This window comes from Sminthopsis crassicaudata, chromosome 1 (assembly GCF_048593235.1).
Source record: "Sminthopsis crassicaudata isolate SCR6 chromosome 1, ASM4859323v1, whole genome shotgun sequence".
NCBI lineage: Eukaryota > Metazoa > Chordata > Mammalia > Dasyuromorphia > Dasyuridae > Sminthopsis > Sminthopsis crassicaudata.
Genome location: NC_133617.1, coordinates 510,416,432 through 510,436,767, shown reverse-complemented (window position 1 = coordinate 510,436,767; position 20,336 = coordinate 510,416,432). Strand labels below are relative to the sequence as shown.

Sequence of the window (20,336 nt, the reverse complement as noted above, 5' to 3'; positions counted from 1 at the left end):
AAAGACAGAGAGACAGAGAGAGGAAAGAGAGAGAGACAGAGAGAGGAGAGAGAGAGAGAAGAGGAGGAGAGAGAGAGAGAGAGAGAGAGAGAGAGAGAGAGAGAGAGAGAGGAAAGAGAGAGAGAGATTGAGAGAGACAGAGACAGACAGAGAGACAGACAGAGAGACAGAGAGAGAGAGACAGAGAGAGACAGAGACAGAGAGAGATTGAGAGAGAGAGACAGAGAGAGAGAGAGACAGAGACAGAGAGAGAGACAGAGAGAGACAGAGACAGAGACAGAGAGAGAGACAGAGAGAGACAGAGACAGAGACAGAGAGAGGAGAGAGAGAGAGAGAGAGAGAGAGAGAGAGAGAGAGAGAGAGAGAGAGAGAGAAAGAGAGAGAGAGAAGACAGAGACAGACAGAGACAGAGACAAAGAGAAACAGAGAGAGATGGACGAGAGAGAAGAGGCAGAGAGACACAGACAGACAGACAGACAGAGAGAGTCAGAGACAGAGAAAGAGAGACCGAGACAGAGAAAGAGAGAGAGACAGAGACAAAGAGAGAGAGAGACCGAGACAGAGAGAGAGAGAGAGACAGAGAGACAGAGGCAGAGAGACCGACAGAGAGATAGAGAGAGACAGAGAGACAGAGACAGAGACAGAGAATGCTTTTCCAGGTCAAAAAAATCAAATGAAAATGTGCGTCAAAGGCAGTCTCAAAGAGGAAAGAAGTCGCTAAAAAACCTATTCCTCGGCATTATTGACTGGCTTCCCCCACAAACTTTGGTCCCTGGTGTAATCTGGAAGGCTCTCCTGGCGCTGGACTCCCAGGCTGACAAACACCCATTGACTGGCTCACTCCCGGGCACTCTCCCACACACTGTTACAAGGTTTGAGAGCCAGGGCTGAAGTGGGTGGGAAGTAGAGTTCGGGGATGGGGATGGGGTGAAAGGTGGTGAATTCACAGTTTCTCCAATTAGACCCAAGGCGGGAAGACCCCCCCTTTTTTAAATTGTAATTAGAAGGTGGCTATTTCGATTTGCTCTAGAAGGTTTATTTGAGTACTCTGCAGACCCTGAGAGTAGACTCTTCTGTTTAAAAACTGCATTCTCCTGAAGGATTTAGCTTTTCTAATAAGCTCCGTCCCCACTCCTTGCCACCCTGACTTTGTGGCTCACCACCCCTTCTTAATCCATTCTCCCACCTGCACCCTCAGCAGAGTCTTGAAAATAGTTGAGGAAAAGTGTCCTATATCCATCCCCTGGGGGCCCTCCCAGCTGAGGAATGGGTCAGATCTGTAGGAACACTACCCCAGGGGACATACTCAAAGTTTTAATTGGGACGTAGGACTACGACAAGGGTGATGTGCTTGTGGTGGCTCCATCACAGGATGCCCTCTCCTACTAGCTTGTATCCAGCTCCCCATCAGGAAACTTGGCCTTGAGCCACTGAATCACTCATTCTCATTCTTATCTCTGAACAAGAGAGAAATGGAGGATTACCATATCACAGATGGGGAAACTGAGGCCCAGGGAAGTGACTTTTCCCAAGGTCACTGAGTGAATTATTGTCTCCTGGGCCTGGAGCCCAGTCCTTCTGGCTCGAAGCCCTGGGCTCTCTCCAGATCATTTCTCTCCCTTAAGATTGGGAACACTGATCCCAAAGGACTCTATCTTCCCATTCATTAGGTTCTCCTCATCATCTATTCAACCTCATCACTATCTTTCAGTTAAGACTGAGAGAGTTAAGACTCTGTGTGTATGTGTGTGTATATGCGCGTGCAGATGCACTGGCCAGATTTCAGCTGTCTCTGGGATCTCTCCTATTCTCTCTGAGAACTCAGGCCAGGCCACAGGCCTGGAGAATTGCAAAAGGAGAAGGGTGAAGAAAGGGTGGGGACACCAACCCAGAGGACTGTGGAGGGAGCTTCGGTTGAAAAAGGAATGGTATGTTGTCAATGACCATGTTCCTCTGAATTCCTCTCATCCCAGCTTGAGAACTGGGAAGGATTTCAGGCCAAATGATAGTCCTGGGCACTCATCCAACACCCATCCCACTCCTTCCTCCTGCAAACTGCAGAGGGTCTAGAGTCTCATTGCAACCTTTTCCCTATGCCAGGAAAAGGAGGAGAATATCTGCCCATTTCTCAAAGGAGAAAACTGAGAGACTGGGAGGTGGAGTGAGAGTCTGCTTTACAGAAAGAGAAAATTATAGAGCCAGGAGAGTCTTGGCCCATGAGATGGGTCTAGGGGCTTGGGTCTTTGACTATTGTTCTCCTGTTTGGGAAATCTAAACTTAGGAGTTTACCCTCACTGGGTAATGTTAGAACCAAAATAGTCAAACCCAGTGGATGAGGAATGGAATACACTGGTTAAATCAAGGGAGTTTTGAGACCAGAAGGGGATAGATGGCTGCTATCCAGCTATGATGATTCATGTCACCTCTTAGTTTACCCATTCATAACTTAGAGAAAGGCATGGAGCTAAATGGGCCATTTGGGACAGGCAATGGCTTCTTACCTTCCTCCTCTGAGTTTAGTTATCTCCAATCCAGAGGGTAATGTTCCAGGATAGGGGTTGTGGAAAGAAGAAAAGCAGAGACTTAAAAGGAAGGAAGGAAAATAAGGAGTGAAGGAAGACATATGAGGGAGAAAAAGAAAAAGAGAAAGAGAAAAAACCAAAGGAGAAAGAGAAGGAAAAAAAAAGAGGAGAGGAAAGAATGAGAAACAGAGGAGAGAGAAAGAAGAGAGTTGGAGAGAGAAGTGAAGGAGAGAGAGAGGAGAAAGAAGGAAAAAGAAAAGAAAAAGGGAGGAGGAGGAGAAAAAGAAGAAAGAAAGAAAGAGAAAGAAAAAGGAAGGAAAGAAGAAAGAGGAGGAGGAGAAGGAGAAGAAAGAGGAGAAAATAGAAAAAGGAAGTCCTTCTTGGAACAAGCTAAACTCTCTTATCACTTAAACCTAACCCTTCCTCCTCACTCCCTCATCCCCAAAGCAATCATTAGAACAGGAGGCAGTGGGTGTATCTTGTGGCCCAGCTCTGTCAGGCTGGCCCTATAGCAGTTGCCAAAGGCCACTTCATGGAAGAAAACAAGTGAGAAGCAGCAGAAGGGCATGAGAGAGCTTGCAGCAAGCAATCAATAGCTAGAGTGACTGCCCAAGGGGCCACATCTATGCTAACTTATCCTAGGCACTAGCTGGAGTTGGGGGAGGGGGAAAGGAAACACCTGATTCTCATGCACTGAAGCCCTTGCCATATTCCCTGTGGGCCAGGTATTAATGTCAGTGCCCTCTGTTCCCAGGTCTCCTGGGGAGGGGAGCAGCAGGCCAGCTTTAGGGGAGATAGAAAGACATTTATTGTTTTGACTCACCTTTAAGAGGATAGGAACATTCTATTCCTTTTCTTCCAGCCCATCCCTTTTGCCTCTGTTTTTGTATGTGTGTCTCTTTCACATGTCTGTGGGTATCTTCATATGGATATGTGTATCTGTCTGTGCATGTATCTGTATATATTTGCAGTTGTGTCTCTGTATGTATAGTATCCCTGCATGTATATAAGCCTGCACCTATCTGTGTATGTTAATCTATGTCTCTGTATAATTATATACATTTGTGATTATCTAGATATATTAGTCTGTGTTTTGGTTTGTATGGATGTCAGTATGTGTGAGATTGCACATTGGCAAAACATCTGTGTTTTCATCTGTTTTTCTTTGGGTGTATGTATGTATACCTGTCTCTGTTAGTCTGTTTTCATTTGTGTGTATCTATTTGTCTGTATGTGAGATTGTATGTGCATACGTTTGTGTATATGTGTGTGGTGTGTATTAGTACCCCAAAGAAAAAGAGAAAGATCAAGAATTTGCTTTTTTGTGTGGTTTTTAAGACTGAAGATATATGGTTGAAATTAGGGAGTCCTTGGTGGGGCCAGGGAAGGGAAAAGAGGGGAGGCAAAGGGAAATCTTAAGAGAACATCTTTTCTTTTGTCTCCAAGGAGATCAGCCTGTGAAATGATCCACATGTTAATTAAAAATTATTATATCTTGATTGAGCCATTCCTGTGCACATCCCACTTGTGAAGAGGAGAGGGAGAGAGAAAGGAAGGGGGGAAAGAGAGAAGGAAAGAGATAGGGACATAGAGAGAAAAGGAGGGGGAGGGGAAAGAGAGAGAGACAGAGAGAAAAAGAGATAGAGGGAGGAAGGAGGGGAGAGAAAGAGGAGGGGGGGAAATGTCAGGGTAGAAAGGAACATTAAGGATTATTTAATCAGCCCATACCACCACTAGCTCTCCATTTCACAGAAGAGGAAAATGAGGTAGATAATGGGTCAGTGATGGGTCATATATCAAGTTAATGGCATAGAAGGACTCAGATTTCCAGGCCAAGGTTCATCCCATCTTGCAAATGAAGGGATTTTCCAAGGAAGGCTCTGAGATTCCTTCACTAACTGCTTGCCATCTTGGGCCAGCATCTTTATAGATGGTGGGCAAAGCCCTTTGAGGTAAGTCCAACATATCTTATATTTTTCCCCAAACCCACTCCCTCTTCAGACTTCCCTAGTTCTGTCAAAGGCACTACCCGTTCCTGTTTTCTAGCTTCTTTTCCATAGAGTCTTCCTTTATTCCTCATTTTCATCCACCCCATGTAGCCAGTCAGTTACCAGATCTTGTCAATTCTACCTCAACAATGTTCTCCCATATGTCCCTTTTCTCTCCACTCACACATCCACAATCCAGTTCAGGTCATCATCACTCAGACTATGGCAAGTCTCATTTTTGGTTTCCCTGACTCTTAACTCTCCAATCCACCCTCCACACAGCTGCTGAAGTGATTTTCTTAAAGCCAAGCTTTATCCACATCACTCCCTTATTCTTTAATCCAATGTCTCCCAATTTATTCTAAGATTAAATATAAACTCTCATGTTTGGCTTTTCCAATAAAGCCTTTCACAACCTAGTCCCAAACTACCAATCCAGTCTTGTTATATATTATTCCCCTTCTGACATCCTCTTGTCTAGCCATACTGGCCTTTTTTAACTCCCATCCCTATGTTATCTCCCATCTCCATGTTTTTGCAATGATTGCTCCTATTCTTGGAATGCTTTCCCTCTTTCCCTCCACCCCTTAAAATCTTATTTCCTTAAAAATTCATCTGAAGTACTTTCTTCTACAGGAGGCCTTTCGTGATTATCCCCAGCTGCTTGTCCTATCTCCACCAAGTTAACGTTTTTAATGTGCCTAAATTTAGAATATACTTATCTAATGGGATGCTTAGCACAGACTTGTGGGCTCCTCCCATCAGGTATTATATATATATATACTGGTACCTACTACCGACATGTATTCTGGTCACTTTCTATAGGATATATGCTTTGGTCCCTTTCCAAATGAACTGCTATGACTCTGCATGACATTCAAGAGACTATTATGAACTGTGCCACGTAGACTTGATTGAGAGACTTTACTGCAAAACCTTGGTGGAGGCACTTGGAAGGATAATATTTGAGCTTCCCTATGCCTCCAGAGAGCTATCTGGAATTGCCAAAAAAAAGGCAAACCAGATGATTTATTGAGTAACTACTTAACTGTGAGGAGATCATAATAGAGATAGTCAGGTAGAGGGCCCATCCCCCTCAACCCCTACCCTATCCTGATCTCCAGGATTGGGTTCCTCCCATGTAACTGTAACTGTACATATGCCTTGATCATTTCATATATAACATGTTCTGACCTCTTGCTGAGGAACACATATCTTGTTAAGGTATACGACACAGTGACTCCTGATTGGTCACTAGTGATGGGGATTACCTCAAAAATGATTAGCCATTGAGTAAGGAGGAGCTGCCCATTTGGTGGGCTATAAGAGGATATCAGGAGAAATGACTTGAACTGGGACTCTTTAATACTCTTGGACTTCTAGTGGGCATGGGAGTAAAAAGGATTTCTTTCCTCCTCTTTATATCCAGTGGCAACTCGCCCCTTACAATCTGTAATTTCATCAAGTACATGGAAGTAACTACATGTGCTTGAATCCTTGGCCACCTTCTACTTTCTCCATTTTTTCCCTGAGCACAGGACAGTGACCAGAGATCTTGAGAAATGGATGTTTCCAGTTTTTACAGTAACCTTATGAGGTCAAGAGTTTCTGAGTCAGGTGCTGGCTATATACCAGGAGGTGATTCCTGAAAGAGAACCATTTCTCAGAAGAGAAGCACAATCATCAGGAAGATGCTAATGCTGAAAAGCTTAAGAAAATTCAACCCATGTCCTGACTGGTCAGATCTGGTCCTTGTGAGTGGTTCAAACTGGGCAGATCTGAAGTGAATGGGAAAAACCATAAATATCTGTTCATCCATGAACCTTCCCAAGAAAGTATAATGAGTGTGATGTTTTTCTGTATTTGTTAAGGCATACCTTTTGAGTTCTTTTCTATATTAAACATTTTCAGTGGTAAAGGAAATAAAGGTCAACTTCTAATGTATTGATACCTATTTTGTACATTGAGTACTATTTCTAAAGAGGAACAGTTACCCACTTCAAGGGAAGACATGAATCATTCATAGCTAAGTTTGATTTAAAGATTTCTCCTCTGAGTTCTATTCTACTACCCCCTCACAAGGATGAAATCTCCCTGATTAGTCCAAAACTAGAACTTTTTGTTGGTAAAATCTTGGAGACTTCTCTGAGATTTTCATTTATAGATACCCTAGTATTATAAAAATCCTTGAGGAAAAAAAAAAATACCCTCTTTGAGCTACCCTTTGACCTTGCAACTGAAGGCTGGGTCTCACAGAAAACTTTTAAAACTGCAGCTCATGATCCCCCATTGATGTATCTCTAATCAGTCTGAGATACAATTAGAGCAAGACAAAAGTATTTATTGAAATAGCATGGTAAGAATAATAGTAATACAAAATACATCCCCCACAAATGTAGAGTGAGTTTTCCTACACATATACATAGGAATGGTAGAAAAAAATAAACAAATAAATATCAAAAGTTGAGAGGTACACTTGTAAACAAATCATGTGACCAAGGCAAAAAGAAGCAATTCACACTTCTGATGCAGTAGAGCTGACATCTTTCCATTTCTCTCACTCTCTTTGACCCCAAAGTCTACACTGGATAGCTGCTTCTGTGCTTGGCTGTAATCACCACTGCTTCTGACTAGAATCAAATCTTGGCCTAGATAATGCACTGTCTTTTCCCCAGAAACCCTTCCCTAGAATTAGCAGGAATTTTAATTTTGTGGCCTACCATTTCTCTAGGGAATCCCCATTCCAGACTCTCAAGAAGTTGTTCATCCTGACTACAGCTGGACTCCAGGTTTGTATTCTGCTGGGTCCACCTCTGTCTGTTGCAAAATGCCACTGCTCACAGTGTTAGTGGGATGGAGGAGGAAAAAGACATCCTTTCTCTTCCTTGCTATATTCTTCAAGAGGTACAAAGGAAAAGGTCGAAGAGTGCTGACTTTTTCCATAGAAGTCTTCTCCAAAGCTAGAGCTAACTGCTTTCTCTATTAACTCCCTAGCTAGATTCTTCTTTTAAACTCTCACCAAAGCTTTCTCTCCCCGAGTAAAGTTCTTTGTCTCTGCCAAGCCTCACCTAGTTTCCTGGCCATTTCATATGTAAATGAGCTAATCATCGTCCAAATGGGCACACCCTTTATGAGGAACAAATGGGCCAGAGTCTGAAAAGGGCCTCTCCTTTCATCTCATTGTCACTGTTACCTGCCCCATATAAATTCAGTCACTCAAAATCTGACAGGCATGACTTTAACCTGGTTCTCTCCATTACCTCGCTCTTATATCCTGCAATTTTGTCAAGTGGACTAGGGGGACTCAATTAATCAGGAATCTCTGATCAACCCCCTGCTACACTAGTATTTAGTATTTTTCTTTTGTTTTCAGACTATAATTAGAGTTTTATGATGTGTTTCCTTTACAAATCAGGCCAGTTGCTTTGAGCTAGTTTTTGCATGGTTGAATACTTAAGTAGTCAGTAGCCAAGCATTTATGAAGCACTGATTATGTGCCAGGCACTGTGCTAAGGGCTAGAGATACAAAAAAAAGCAAAAGGCTATTCTTCTTATGATACTCACAGTCTAATGGGGAGAGGCTATGCAAACAACTATGTACAAAAAATAAAATAGAGGGAGAATAAAATGAAGGGCATTAGAAGAGGTAAGGCATTAAGGGGAACAAAGAGATTTTTTTATAGAAAATGGGATTTTATCTCACACTTGAAGGAATCCAGGAGAGATGAGGAAACATAATTCTAGGCTTGGGGACAGTCACTCCAAAGTTAGGAAATAGAGTGTCTGGTACAAAGAATAGCAAAGAAGTCAGTTATTACTGGATTCTAGAATAAGTAGGCATGAGTAAGAAAACTGGAAAGTTAATAAAGGGCTAACATGTAAAGGGCTTTGAATACCAAACAACAATAAATTTTGATCTAGAGATGAGAGGGAGCCATTGTAATTCATTAAATGAGGGTTAGATGGGGAGCAATATGGTAAGATCTGCATTTTAGGAAGATCAGTTTCACAGCTTATTGAGAACCTGTATGACCGTGGAGTTGATGGTATTCTTGACTGTAAGAAAAAAAGTTATAAAGAGGGGAGGATTGGGGTGAGAAGGGGCAAGACAATGAATTCATTTTGGGGCATATTGGGTGTAAAATGTCTATAGAACATCCAGTTCAAGGTAGATAATAAGAGGTAAGAAAAAATCTGAGATGAAGTTAGAAAAGAGGTTAACACTAAATAAGTAAATTTGAGAATTATTCGCCTAGAGATGATAATTGAATCCATGGGAAAGGATGACATCATCAAATGAAATAATATGTAGAGAGAAGATGGACTGAGCCTTGGGAGACCCTATGGTTGGTGAGTATGACCTGAATATAGACTCAGGAAAGGAGATTGAGAAGAAGTGGTCAGACAGGTAGAACCAGGACACACTAATATCATAGAAACTTAGAGAAAAGATAATATCAAGAAGAAGAAGTGATAATGTCAAAAGCTGCAAAATAGTTGAAAAGGGTAAGTGTTGTTTGGGAAAAGAACAGTGGATTTAGTAATTAAGAGATCATTGGTAACTTTGAAGTTGAATGAAATTGAAAGCCAGACTGAAGAGAATTAAGAAGACAGTCAGAAAAAGTAAAGTCACTAATTATAGGCATCCTTTTTAAAAAAAGTTTAGCTACAAAAGGAAGGGAGAGATAGCATTTAATAGCTAACAGAAATAGATGATCAAGTGAGGATTTTGTTTTGTTTTGTTTTGCTGAGGCAATTGGGGTTAAGTGACTTGTCCAGTCACACAGCTTGAAAGTGTTGAGTGTCTAAGCCCAGATTTGAACTGAGGTTCTCCTGACTTCAGGGCTAGTGCTCTATCCACTGCACCATCTACCTGCCCCCACGTGAGGAATTTTTAAGGAGACAGCAGACCTGTTTGTAAGCAGTAGGGAAATAAACAGTAGACAATAAGAGGATTAATAAGAAATTGGGTATGATAGAAGGAGCAGTCTGCTAGAGAAGATATGATAGAATGGGATCATTTGAACATGTAGAAGAGATAGCCTTGGTAAGGAAGAAAGTTCTTCCTAAGACGGAGTAAAGGAGGATCTAGTTGTAAAATATGAGTGATGTGAGATGAGAAAGAGGGAAAAGAGAGAGCTCTAGGTGAATGGCCTAATTTTTTTCACTAAAATATGAGTCAAGGTTCCCAACTGAGAAGGATGAGGTAGGAGAAGCCATGGAAATTTTAAGAAGAGATGAAAAAGTTTGGAAGAGCAACTGTGGTAAGTGGAATAGTGAGTCAGTTAGGAGGTGTAAACAGATTACCATACCACAGTGAGGGCCGGGTTGAGATTATGTAACAAATTCCTTGTGGATCCAGTCAATGTGGTTTCATGATTTTCTCTTGCTTTACATGTGAGCAAAATCAGTGGATGATAGGAATAATTGAAAGCTGAGTCTCGACAAGGCAAGATCAGGGATAACATGAAGTATTGGAGAAAATAGTGCAGAATTGAATTGGTTCATCGAAGAATTAAATGGGAAAGAGAAAAAGAGAAAATGTAAGTCATGCATAGGTGATGGCCAGGGAAAGAACTAAAGGATGAAGGCATTGAAGTTCACAGTGAGGATGAAGAACAGGATTTTGGGGTACCAAGCAAAGGGAGAAGTAGAATGGCAAGAACTTATATGGGTTGTCTAACTATGACCATTGTGGAATTTGATATAAATTCGCACACTCCTAGAATTCAGGTGCCCAGCAATGGACCTTAATCCTTTTTGGTAGTCACACATATCTTTGAAGCCTTTCTTATTTTCCTTGGTTTATTTTTTAAAATTAGTCTACTTGTTCAAGTATGGGGTGACTTTGGACTTGTATTTGGATGTTTTATGTGCTACAAGACTCCCCTGGGGAAAATCTTTTTTATTTATATTTTTTACCTCCATTTGTAATACCCTATTATTTTATAGAGATCTTTGGAAAAAGTATTGGATTGTCTTTGTTCCAAAGGGACTCTTAGAAGAATTTTCAGACCAGAATTGTTTGATTTATCACCCGAAAGTGAGAGAGTGATGTCCAGTCAACCACAGGTGCCTTGTTCCTGTTGGAAAAGCTTCTCTTTGTGCTCAGGGAGCTCATTCAGCATAAAACTTCAATCTAAGAGAAAAAAAATAGTTTTCTCTCTATTTTTAAAATCAACTTATTTTTGTTTTATTTTATTATTTATTATTATTAAATTTTTTTGCTGTTCCAACTTTCTTTGAGTTAACCCAAACCTTTACATGACCAGCATAGGCAATAACTTATAAGAATTTTGAAAAACTGTTATATGTCGGTTATATTTACATAATCTGTTATTTTGGATTTAGTATAATTTCCCAACTCACCATATGGTAGACTAGGACCCTCCCAAAATGCTATTAATTCTCCAATTTTCATAAAACTACATTGTGTTGTGTCTCTAGTGAAAGGTCCTGAGAGAGACATTGGAAAGGACAGCACGGAATCTCCTCAAACTGCTAGAGAGATAAGCACAATTGGGAATACAAATGTTCCAAAAGCACCCAAATTTACTTGTGAGAGACAGCAATGTTTAACTTGTGGGAGAGTTGGGGGGGGGGAGAAGGGAGGAGTGGAGTCAGTATTGATTGGAGAATTCTAGATGGAGTCCTGAATATGATCAATTAAATTAAATCAATTATGAGGAGAAACTAATGGAGGCAATGATATGTAGATAGAAGATTTCAGACTCTGAGTTCCTCATTCCCACGTTGGTGATAAAGTGATGACCATCAGATGAAGGCAACTAATGCCTGGCCCCACGGCGAAGAGCCATCATCTCTTGGGCCTTCTTGGTTTCAATTGGGTTCAGTGGGCAGGAAGTGGGGGGGAATTCTATGTAATTGGGTAAGATGCTTAGACATCCCCTTCTGTGAGCGTGAGGAACGTGAGACCTCTCTGTAACACACACATGCACTCTGCCACACACGTCATACATATACATATGCACACACGTTGTACATTGAATGAATACAATACATATGAGCCAATTATGCACATGTGCATACACATCTTGTCACCCAACTGTACAAGCATACATTTATGTGCATGGCCACACAAACCCACACATACGCTGACTTGAGGCCTCCTTATGCTTATTCTTAACAAGATAAAGTCAGCGCTATTTAGAACACACACATAGTGAAAGGCAAAGTCATCACAGAGAAACCCACATTCCAACAACATCATAATGAGTAGCCTGGTGTCTGGCACATAGTAGGCACTGCATTTAGTTAGCTATTATTATTGTGGTTATTATTCAAGGCTGAATTACCAAACTATGGGAGCTGAGAGGGCTCTTGGTATATTCAAACCCTCATTTCATAAAGGAGGAAATTGAGGCACACAGATATGAAGAGAAATGCTCAAAGTCAGAGAGTGAATTTGAACCTCATTCATCATTGGTCCAAACATATGCCATAAAGTCAATTAATCTTGACATTTACTAGTCTAAACATTATATGTGTGTGTGTGTCTATGTGTGTATCTCTACTCATATTAAAAGATGAAAGTTCTTAAAGCTATTGCTATATTTGTATGTGATTGTAGCCCTCAAAGCTGACATGTGAACAATGGAAAAACCTTATTCTCAGATTCTACACCATGGCCTTAGGATGTATGGCTTGACTCTATGATTATGTCCCCTGTACGTATGGTTTTCCAGTCTGATCTGGGACTCTGTACGAGAAAAATAAGAAAAGCTTTCCTTCTCTTATGCAAAGAGTTCTTAACTTTCATCTCGGAAAGGCTACAGTTAAAATGCAAATGCTATCTTGAATGAAAATACAAATGACATCATTAGCATCTGGTAATACCTTACAGGACAAATCTAACCAATCATTAGGTCTCTACTGACCACTTGCTTTGGGCCCAAGCTCTGTGCTAGGTACTGTGGCAGATATAGAAGTATAAGATATATTATTAGAATTTGCACCAGATCTTAAAGAATAAATAAGTTAGAAGAGAGATTATTCCTGGTTAAGGATAAACAGAAGTATCTTGGTGACAACAAGCATGACATTATATGATATGATACCACATTTTATATATAAAATACAATTATATAATGCATTGTTGATAGAAACAAATTATAATTTTTATTGGTCTCCTGTGTTATAGTGAGGGACATACTAGCTCTCTGCTTCCTGGGAATAGGGATCTTACCCACATTATAATTGCAATAGAAACTTTTAGCAATTAATGTGAAAAAGATGAGGTTCTAATTGAACACAAGCTCAGTGTGAGTCAGCAATATGACATGGTAGCTCCAATGGTTAACATGATTGTAAGCTGCATCAATAAATGTCTAGTGTCCAGACAAGGGATACAGGGAAAGGTCGAGAACAGGGGTGCTGCCTGAGGAAGGCAAACCCAGAGAATGGTCTTAAGCATCTAGATCAGAGATTACCACAAGAGAAGAGCTGGAGAAAGAAAGATGGAGAGACACTTACTTCACAATTTTGTCCCAGAATGGCCCTGCCTATTCATGGTGTCATTTGGCCAAGACCTAGGTTTGGATCATTGAGAACCCTGTGAGGTAAATGCTGCTTCATATAGTCCGTTCACACGAGTCTATTCACAGCAATATCTAATTCAGGAAAGCCAAAGTTTTCTATCAAGGAGATTTGATAGCCCAAGAAAGGGAATCAGGAGACCTGAGCTCTAATTTCAACTCTGATCCTGATTTACTGTGACTCCAAATAAGTCATTTAACTCATTTGGTCCTCCTCTGTAACATAGTATCCTTTCCAGCTCCAATATCTTTGTTATTATGAATCAATAAATTCACAAACATTTATTAAACAGCTACTATGTATCAGGCACTTTGAGAAATATTAGAAATACAAAAATTGGCAAAAGACAGTTCCTGCCCTCAAGGAGTTTAAAATCTAATGAATTACATCTAATTACAATCCAATACCAATATATGGTATAATAAAGAAATGACTTAAGGTTTCCTCTCCTCCAAAAGTCACTATTGGAAGAATTATAAAGAAGTTGGAAGAATCCTGAAAGGTCTAGCCTTTCTCCTTTGCCATACATCTTCTCATCATACATATCTACCTGACTTTCCTTGAAGCTGGGGATGGGGATGGGGATGGGTAACATGATGGCTATTAGGGGTTTGGGTAGTCATGGAGAGCCTCTTGGAACAGATGTATCCTGAAGTATGGTATTTATGAAAGAGGACTAGGAAAAAATATTCCAGAAGTTTTGTTTGGATTTTTTGATTGGTTTGTTGTTTTTTAAAAGGAAAAAAAATCATTAAGACTTGAGGCAGGATGATGCTTGATGATTATGGCAGATAGTAAAGAGTTAAGAGCCTAATTGAAACATCAGGACCAGATACTGGGGAGAACAGGGAGCTCCATCACTATTGAACAGGGAAGCACCAAATGATGAGGGGCCTTGAAAACCAGACAGAGTAATTTTTAGATGCCCTTCATATATGCCCACATGAATATCTGTGCTCTTTTTAAGTATATTCTTTTTTTAAAATTAATTTTATAATTATAACATTTTTGACAGTACATATGCATATGTAATTTTTTACAACATTATCCCTTGTACTCCCTTCTGTTCCGAATTTTTCCCCTCCTTCCCTCCATCCCCTCCCCTAGATGGCAGGCATTCCCATACATATTAAATATTTTATAGTATATCCTAGGTACAATATATATGTGCAGAACCGAATTTTGTTGTTATTGTTGTTGCAAAGGAAGAATTGGATTCAGAAGGTAAAAATAATCTGGGGAGAAAAACAAAAAATGCTAACACTCATTTCCCAGTGTTCCTTTTCTGGATATGGCTGATTCTGTCCATCATTGATCAATTGGAACTGAATTAGATCTTCTCTATGTTGAAGATATCCACTTCCATCAGAATATATCCTCATATAGTATTGTTGTTGAAGTGTATAATGATCTCCTAGTTCTGCTCGTTTCACTCAGCATCAGTTGATGTAAGTCTCTCCAAGCCTCTCTGTATTCATCCTGTTGGTCATTTCTTACAGAGCAATAATATTCCATAACATTTATATACCATAATTTACCCAACCATTCTCCAATTGATGGACATCCATTCATTTTCCAGTTTCTAGCCACTACAAAAAGGGCTGCCACAAACATTTTGACACACACAGGTCCCTTTCCCTTCTTTAGTATTTCCTTGGGATCCCTTGGATCAAAGGGTATGCACAGTTTGATAACTTTTTGGGCATAGTTCCAGATTGCTCTCCAGAATGGCTGGATTCTTTCACAACTCCACCAACAATGCATCAGTGTCCCAGTTTTCCCACATCCCCTCCAACATTCATCATTATTTGTTCCTGTCATCTTAGCCAATCTGACAGGTGTGTAGTGGTATCTCAGAGTTGTCTTAATTTACATTTCTTTGATCAATAGTGATTTAGAACACTCTTTCATATGAATGGAAATAGTTTAAATTTCATCATCTGAAAATTGTCTGTTCATATCCTTTGACCATTTATCAATTGGAGAATGGCTTGATTTCTTATAAATTAGAGTCAATTCTCTGTATATTTTGGAGATGAGGCCTTTATCAGAACCTTTAACTGTAAAAATATTTTCCCAATTTGTTACTTCCCTTCTAATCTTGTTTGCATTAGTTTTGTTTGTACAAAAGCTTTTTAATTTGATGTAATCAAAATTTTCTATTTTGTGATCAATAATGATATTTAGTTCTCCTTTGGTCACAAATTCCTTCCTCCTCCACAAGTCTGAGAGGTAAACTATCCTATGTTCCTCTAATTTATTTATGATCTCGTTCTTTATGCCTAAATCATGGACCCATTTTGATCTTATCTTAGTATGTGGTGTTAAATGTGGGTCCATGCCTAGTTTCTGCCATACTAATTTCCAGTTTTCCCAGCGGTTTTTGTCAAATGATGAATTCTTATCCCAAAAGTTGGGATCTTTGGGTTTGTCAAACACTAGATTGCTATTTTTATTCACTATCTTGCCCTGTGAACCTAACCTATGCCACTGATCAACTAGTCTATTTCTTAGCCAATACCAAATGGTTTTGGTGACTGCTGCTTTATAATATAGTTCTAGATCAGGTACAGCTAGGCCACCTTCATTTGATTTTTTTTCATTACTTCCCTTGAAATTCTCAACCTTTTGTTCTTCCATCTGAATTTTGTTGTTATTTTTTCTAGGTCATTAAAATAGTTTCTTAGGAGTCTAATTGGCATGACATGAAATAAATAGATTAGTTTAAGGAATATTGTCATCTTAATTATATTCGCTCAGCCTATCCAAGAGCACTCAATGTCTTTCCAATTATTTAAATCTGACTTTATTTTTGTGGCAAGTATTTTGTAATTTTGTTCATATAATTCCTGACTTTCTTTTGGTAGATATATTCCCAAATATTTTATACTACCGACAGTTATTTTGAATGGAATTTCTCTTTGTATCTCTTGCTGTTAGATTGTGTTGGTAATGTATAAAAATGCTGAGGATTTATGTGAATTTATTTTGTATCCTGCAACTTTACTAAAGTTCTGAATTATTTCTAATAACTTTTAAACAGAGTCTTTGGGGTTCTCTAAGTATACCATCATGTCATCTGCAAAGAGTGATAGTTTGATTTCCTCATTTCCTATTCTAATTCCTTGTATCTCTTTCTCAGCTCTTATTGCCAAGGCTAGCATTTCTAGTACAATATTGAATAGTAATGGTGATAGTGGGCAACCTTGTTTCACTCCTGATCTTACTGGAAAAGGTTCCAGTTTATTGCCATTACATATGATGTTTACTGAAGATTTTAAATATATGCTCCTGATTATTTTAAGGAATAGTCCATTTATTCCTATACTCTCAAGTGTTTTTAGTAGGAATAGATGTTGGATTTTATCAAATGCTTTTTCTGCATCTATTGAGATAATCACATGGTTTTTGTTAATTTGGTTATTGATATAGTCAATTATGCTAATAGTTTTCCTAATGAACCAGCCCTGCATTCCTGGTATAAATCCCACTTGGTCATAGTGTATTATCCTGGGGATGATTTTCTGTAGTCTTTTTGCTAATATTTTATTTAATATTTTAGCATCATAGGTATATTCTGATACTCTTGTTATATGAGTCACTTCCTGATGGATCTCCCTACCCCCTCTCTTCAGTGCACCTACCTCTTTTGCAACAAATAAGTATAGTCAAACAAAACAAATCAATATATTGTCCCTGTCTAAAAATGCTTGCTTTCTTCCATGCCTATAGCTAAATAACTCTGCAAAGAGACAGGAATGATACTTTGCCATCCATGTTCTGAAGCCATGATTGTTCACTGAATCAATCAGAATGCCAAAGTCTTCCAAGGTCATTTTCCTTTATATCACTGTGGTCATAATAAAAATTGTTCTCATGTTTTTGCTATTTTATTCTGCATCAGTTCATTAATTCTAAAATGTAAATTCTTTGAAAGTAAAGACTATTTCATTTTTTGTGTTAATCTCCCCAATACCTAGAGGGTGACTGGCACATAATAGATGCCTAATAATTACTTGTTGAATGGTTCCCAAATTTGTATGATTTTTTTCATGATCATAGTTTTTAATAGGGCCGTCATATTCTGTTATTCATATATCATAATTTGTTCATTATTTCTTTGGTTGATGGGTGCCAATTTTTCTTCTAGAAAGAGGGAGTTAGGTGGCTCATTGGATAGAGCACTAGACCTGAAATCAGGAAGACCTGAGTTCAAATGTTCCTTCAGATAGTAACTAGGCATATGGCCCTGAGCAAGTGGTTTAACTTCTGTTTCCTCAATTACAAAATGAAAATAATCATAGCATTTACCTCCCAGGTTTACTGGCAGGATAAAATGAGAGAGTATTTTAAACCATTTTGTAAAACTTAAAACATTATGTAAGTGCTTGTTGTTATAGTTCTTTGGTATGCAAAAAGTATTGCTGTAACAATTTTTATAAATATGAGAGTTTTCCTCTTTGTTTTCTTTGGTATCTATGTCTACTAGTAGTATCACATGTATGGGTATATACAACTTAGTGAATTTTTTGCACAATTACAAATTGTTTTCCAGAATGGTTGGACCAATTCACAGCTTCAGTTCACAGGGTGCCCTCTTCCCCATTCCCCCATTCCCCATGACATTGCTTTTGTCTTTTGTGAAACCTCAAAGTAGTTTTTAATCTGTATTTCTCTTATTAGCATTTTGTCCTGTTGTATTCTTTCATAGAGTTGTTTATAATTTGCATTTCTGTATTTGAGAACTGCCTGTTCATCTCCTTACCTATTGTGGACTGACTCTTATTTGTACTTATCTATATCAATTCTTTATCTTGTATATCAGATTCTTATCCCAATTAAATAAATATGGCATTATAAACATAGAACTGGAAGGAAATTCATGCATTCCCTAATACAAATCACCCCCTGCCCCATTTTTACAGATGAGAAAATTAAGTCTCACGGAGGTAAAATGATCTTAAATCATATAGATAGAAACTATCAGAGGCTGGGTTTGAACTCAGATCTTCTGATTCTAAAGCCATACTATACTATACCCTTCTACTATACTATACGCCTGCTGTTCTAATTCTAGCTGCATTGATTTTGTTTGTGCAAAAGCTTTTCAATGTTTACATTACTGTTCTTATTTTATATTACCATTCTTAAATTGAATGTCTATCCTATATCTTCATTCATATTATAAACTCCTCAAGTATATAAGCATATTTCCTTCCTATTCCCCACCTCAGGGACTAGCATGGAGCTCTTCCCTTTTTGATTAACTATAAGACTATAAGAAAGATGAGGAGTCTGAGAATCAGCATCAGTTCTAATGGATTTCATGTACTCAGCATAGATAAGGTGAGTTCCCAAGGCCCAAAACACTGAAGAATTCAGCTCCAAGCTTTCTGAGTTAGAGAGAATTAAGAAATCTAGGCAGTACAGAGCCCTGGAAAGAATTATTAAAATTTCTGAGTGTGGAAGGAGGCTGTGAGTTCCTTAGGGAAGTCATAATTAAAGCCCAGCAGATTACACTTCCTCCCCAAAAATCCAGTGCAAAGATTAAGAAGCAGAGAGAGAAGCTGTATGAGAGACCTAGAGATCAAGCGACAGAAAGGTATGTGCAGAGAAAGGAAATGAAGAGGAAAGGTTAGCAGGTTCGGAAGAAGGGAAGATAGATCTGGAGCTGGTAGTCCCTAGGGACAAAGGTAAATTATCTGGGGATTGAAACAACCTGGGTAAGTATTAGAAGGGAGGGGGGGCAGAGTGGGCATTGTGCAGCAGCCATTAGGCTGAACAATGCTGTGAAAAAAAAAATGCTTTTAGATTTTGGGGGACTGTAAGTCTTACCTTTCAAAAAAAAAAAAAAAGAAAAGAAAAGAAAAGATAGTGTAAATAGTGTGGTATAATCAGATTATCTGAACTGTACTTTTATCTCAGATTCTACCTAGCTGTGTTACACAGGGCAAATCATTTAATCTCTGAGCCTTTTTCTTTCTCTTTCCAATAAGGAGCTTGAACTAAATGATCCCTCGGGTCCTTTACAACTTTACTAGTTTATGTTTTTATGAATCAGAAAGCACAAGAAGCTCTCAGTTATCTGCTTGTGACTTCTCCATTTGGTGAATTTCTTATGATTTGTTTGACTTTCCTTTTTTCCATTTCAAGATGAGTTTGCCCTTTATATTTCTAGGTCCACACTCCTACCAAGTATTTGCTATAATAACAACTGATATTAATATAGGTTCATATCAATGTGAGGACAAACCTAATGCCAAGAAGAAAATAGCAGAGTATGCATTCCTGAGTTGAAATGATTAGTGGGGGTGGAAGGATATCTGCTATTTTGGATTTTGCTACACTACTGGAATTAGCAAAGGACATTAGGAAGTGAGTTTAATTAAAATTTTACTAAGAGTACTTAGAAGTCTAGGAAGTGACAGTAGCCCCAGGGGCTGGCTATGTCTAGTCTTTTTATTCTGCCAAAGGCAATATTTCCATTGGTTATAAAAATGCTGAAGGGCTGTGGATATATGATCAAGCTGGACTGCAACCCACAGGGGTCTCCATTTTTTCTGGAATTGTCTGGAGAAGTCTCCTTGGTAGGGGATATGAATGTAAAGGAAAAGCCGACAAGGTGTCAAAGAGACAGGTAACCCTGGCAGTGTATAAAGGATAAATGGCATATGAATCTCTGATTTCAGCACTGTAGAACCTTAAAAACCTTTAGGAACATTGAGGGAATGGTAGCAAATATATTGGGATATATTTGTACCACTCAGATTTCCTGATTCGATCAATGGGTATTGATTTGGGTTAGAATATGAGTCTAGGGATATTCCTTGAGCAATTAGAAGCAGCAAAGTCCATGAAATTCATTTTTTTAGGGCCCACTTCTTTGGGCTAACTAGAATATAGTCTCATAACCCTCCTGCCAGGAAAAACTTATGATCATTTCAGATCTGTCTGATCAGTCCTAAGGACTACATAGGTCCATTCACAATGAACTCCCTCTTCTCCCCTCTTTTTTATCTCCTATCACTCAGGTGCTTTCTGCCACTTTCTCTTCCTTCACCCCTTTTTCACATGAGAAACAGCCTTTTTCCTTAATAGGGCAACTCCCCTACCTGTCAGAGTAATCTCCATCCCATCTCTTCCAACATATTGCCCTCTCTGTCATATCCACTCTTTCATTTATTTTCAACCCCTCCTGGTTCATCTCCTACTGCCTGCAAGTACATTCATGTTTTTTTCTAGTCTGAAAAAATACTAACTTGATCCTTCC

General features: G+C 39.0%; 1 protein-coding gene across 4 annotated transcripts in view; it reads left to right on the top strand.

The window, feature by feature from the left end:
* Positions 1-20,336, top strand: part of RAI1 (retinoic acid induced 1) — a 312,902-nt gene that overhangs the window by 141,212 nt on the left and 151,354 nt on the right. The window contains exon 1 of one of the 4 annotated variants that reach the window (XM_074281579.1): positions 4,209-7,299. The exons of the other annotated variants lie outside the window; for them this stretch is intronic. The gene's annotated coding sequence lies outside the window, so the exon portion shown is untranslated. Of the gene's footprint in view, positions 1-4,208; positions 7,300-20,336 lie in introns of those variants that run through there. 4 annotated transcript variants of the gene reach the window in all.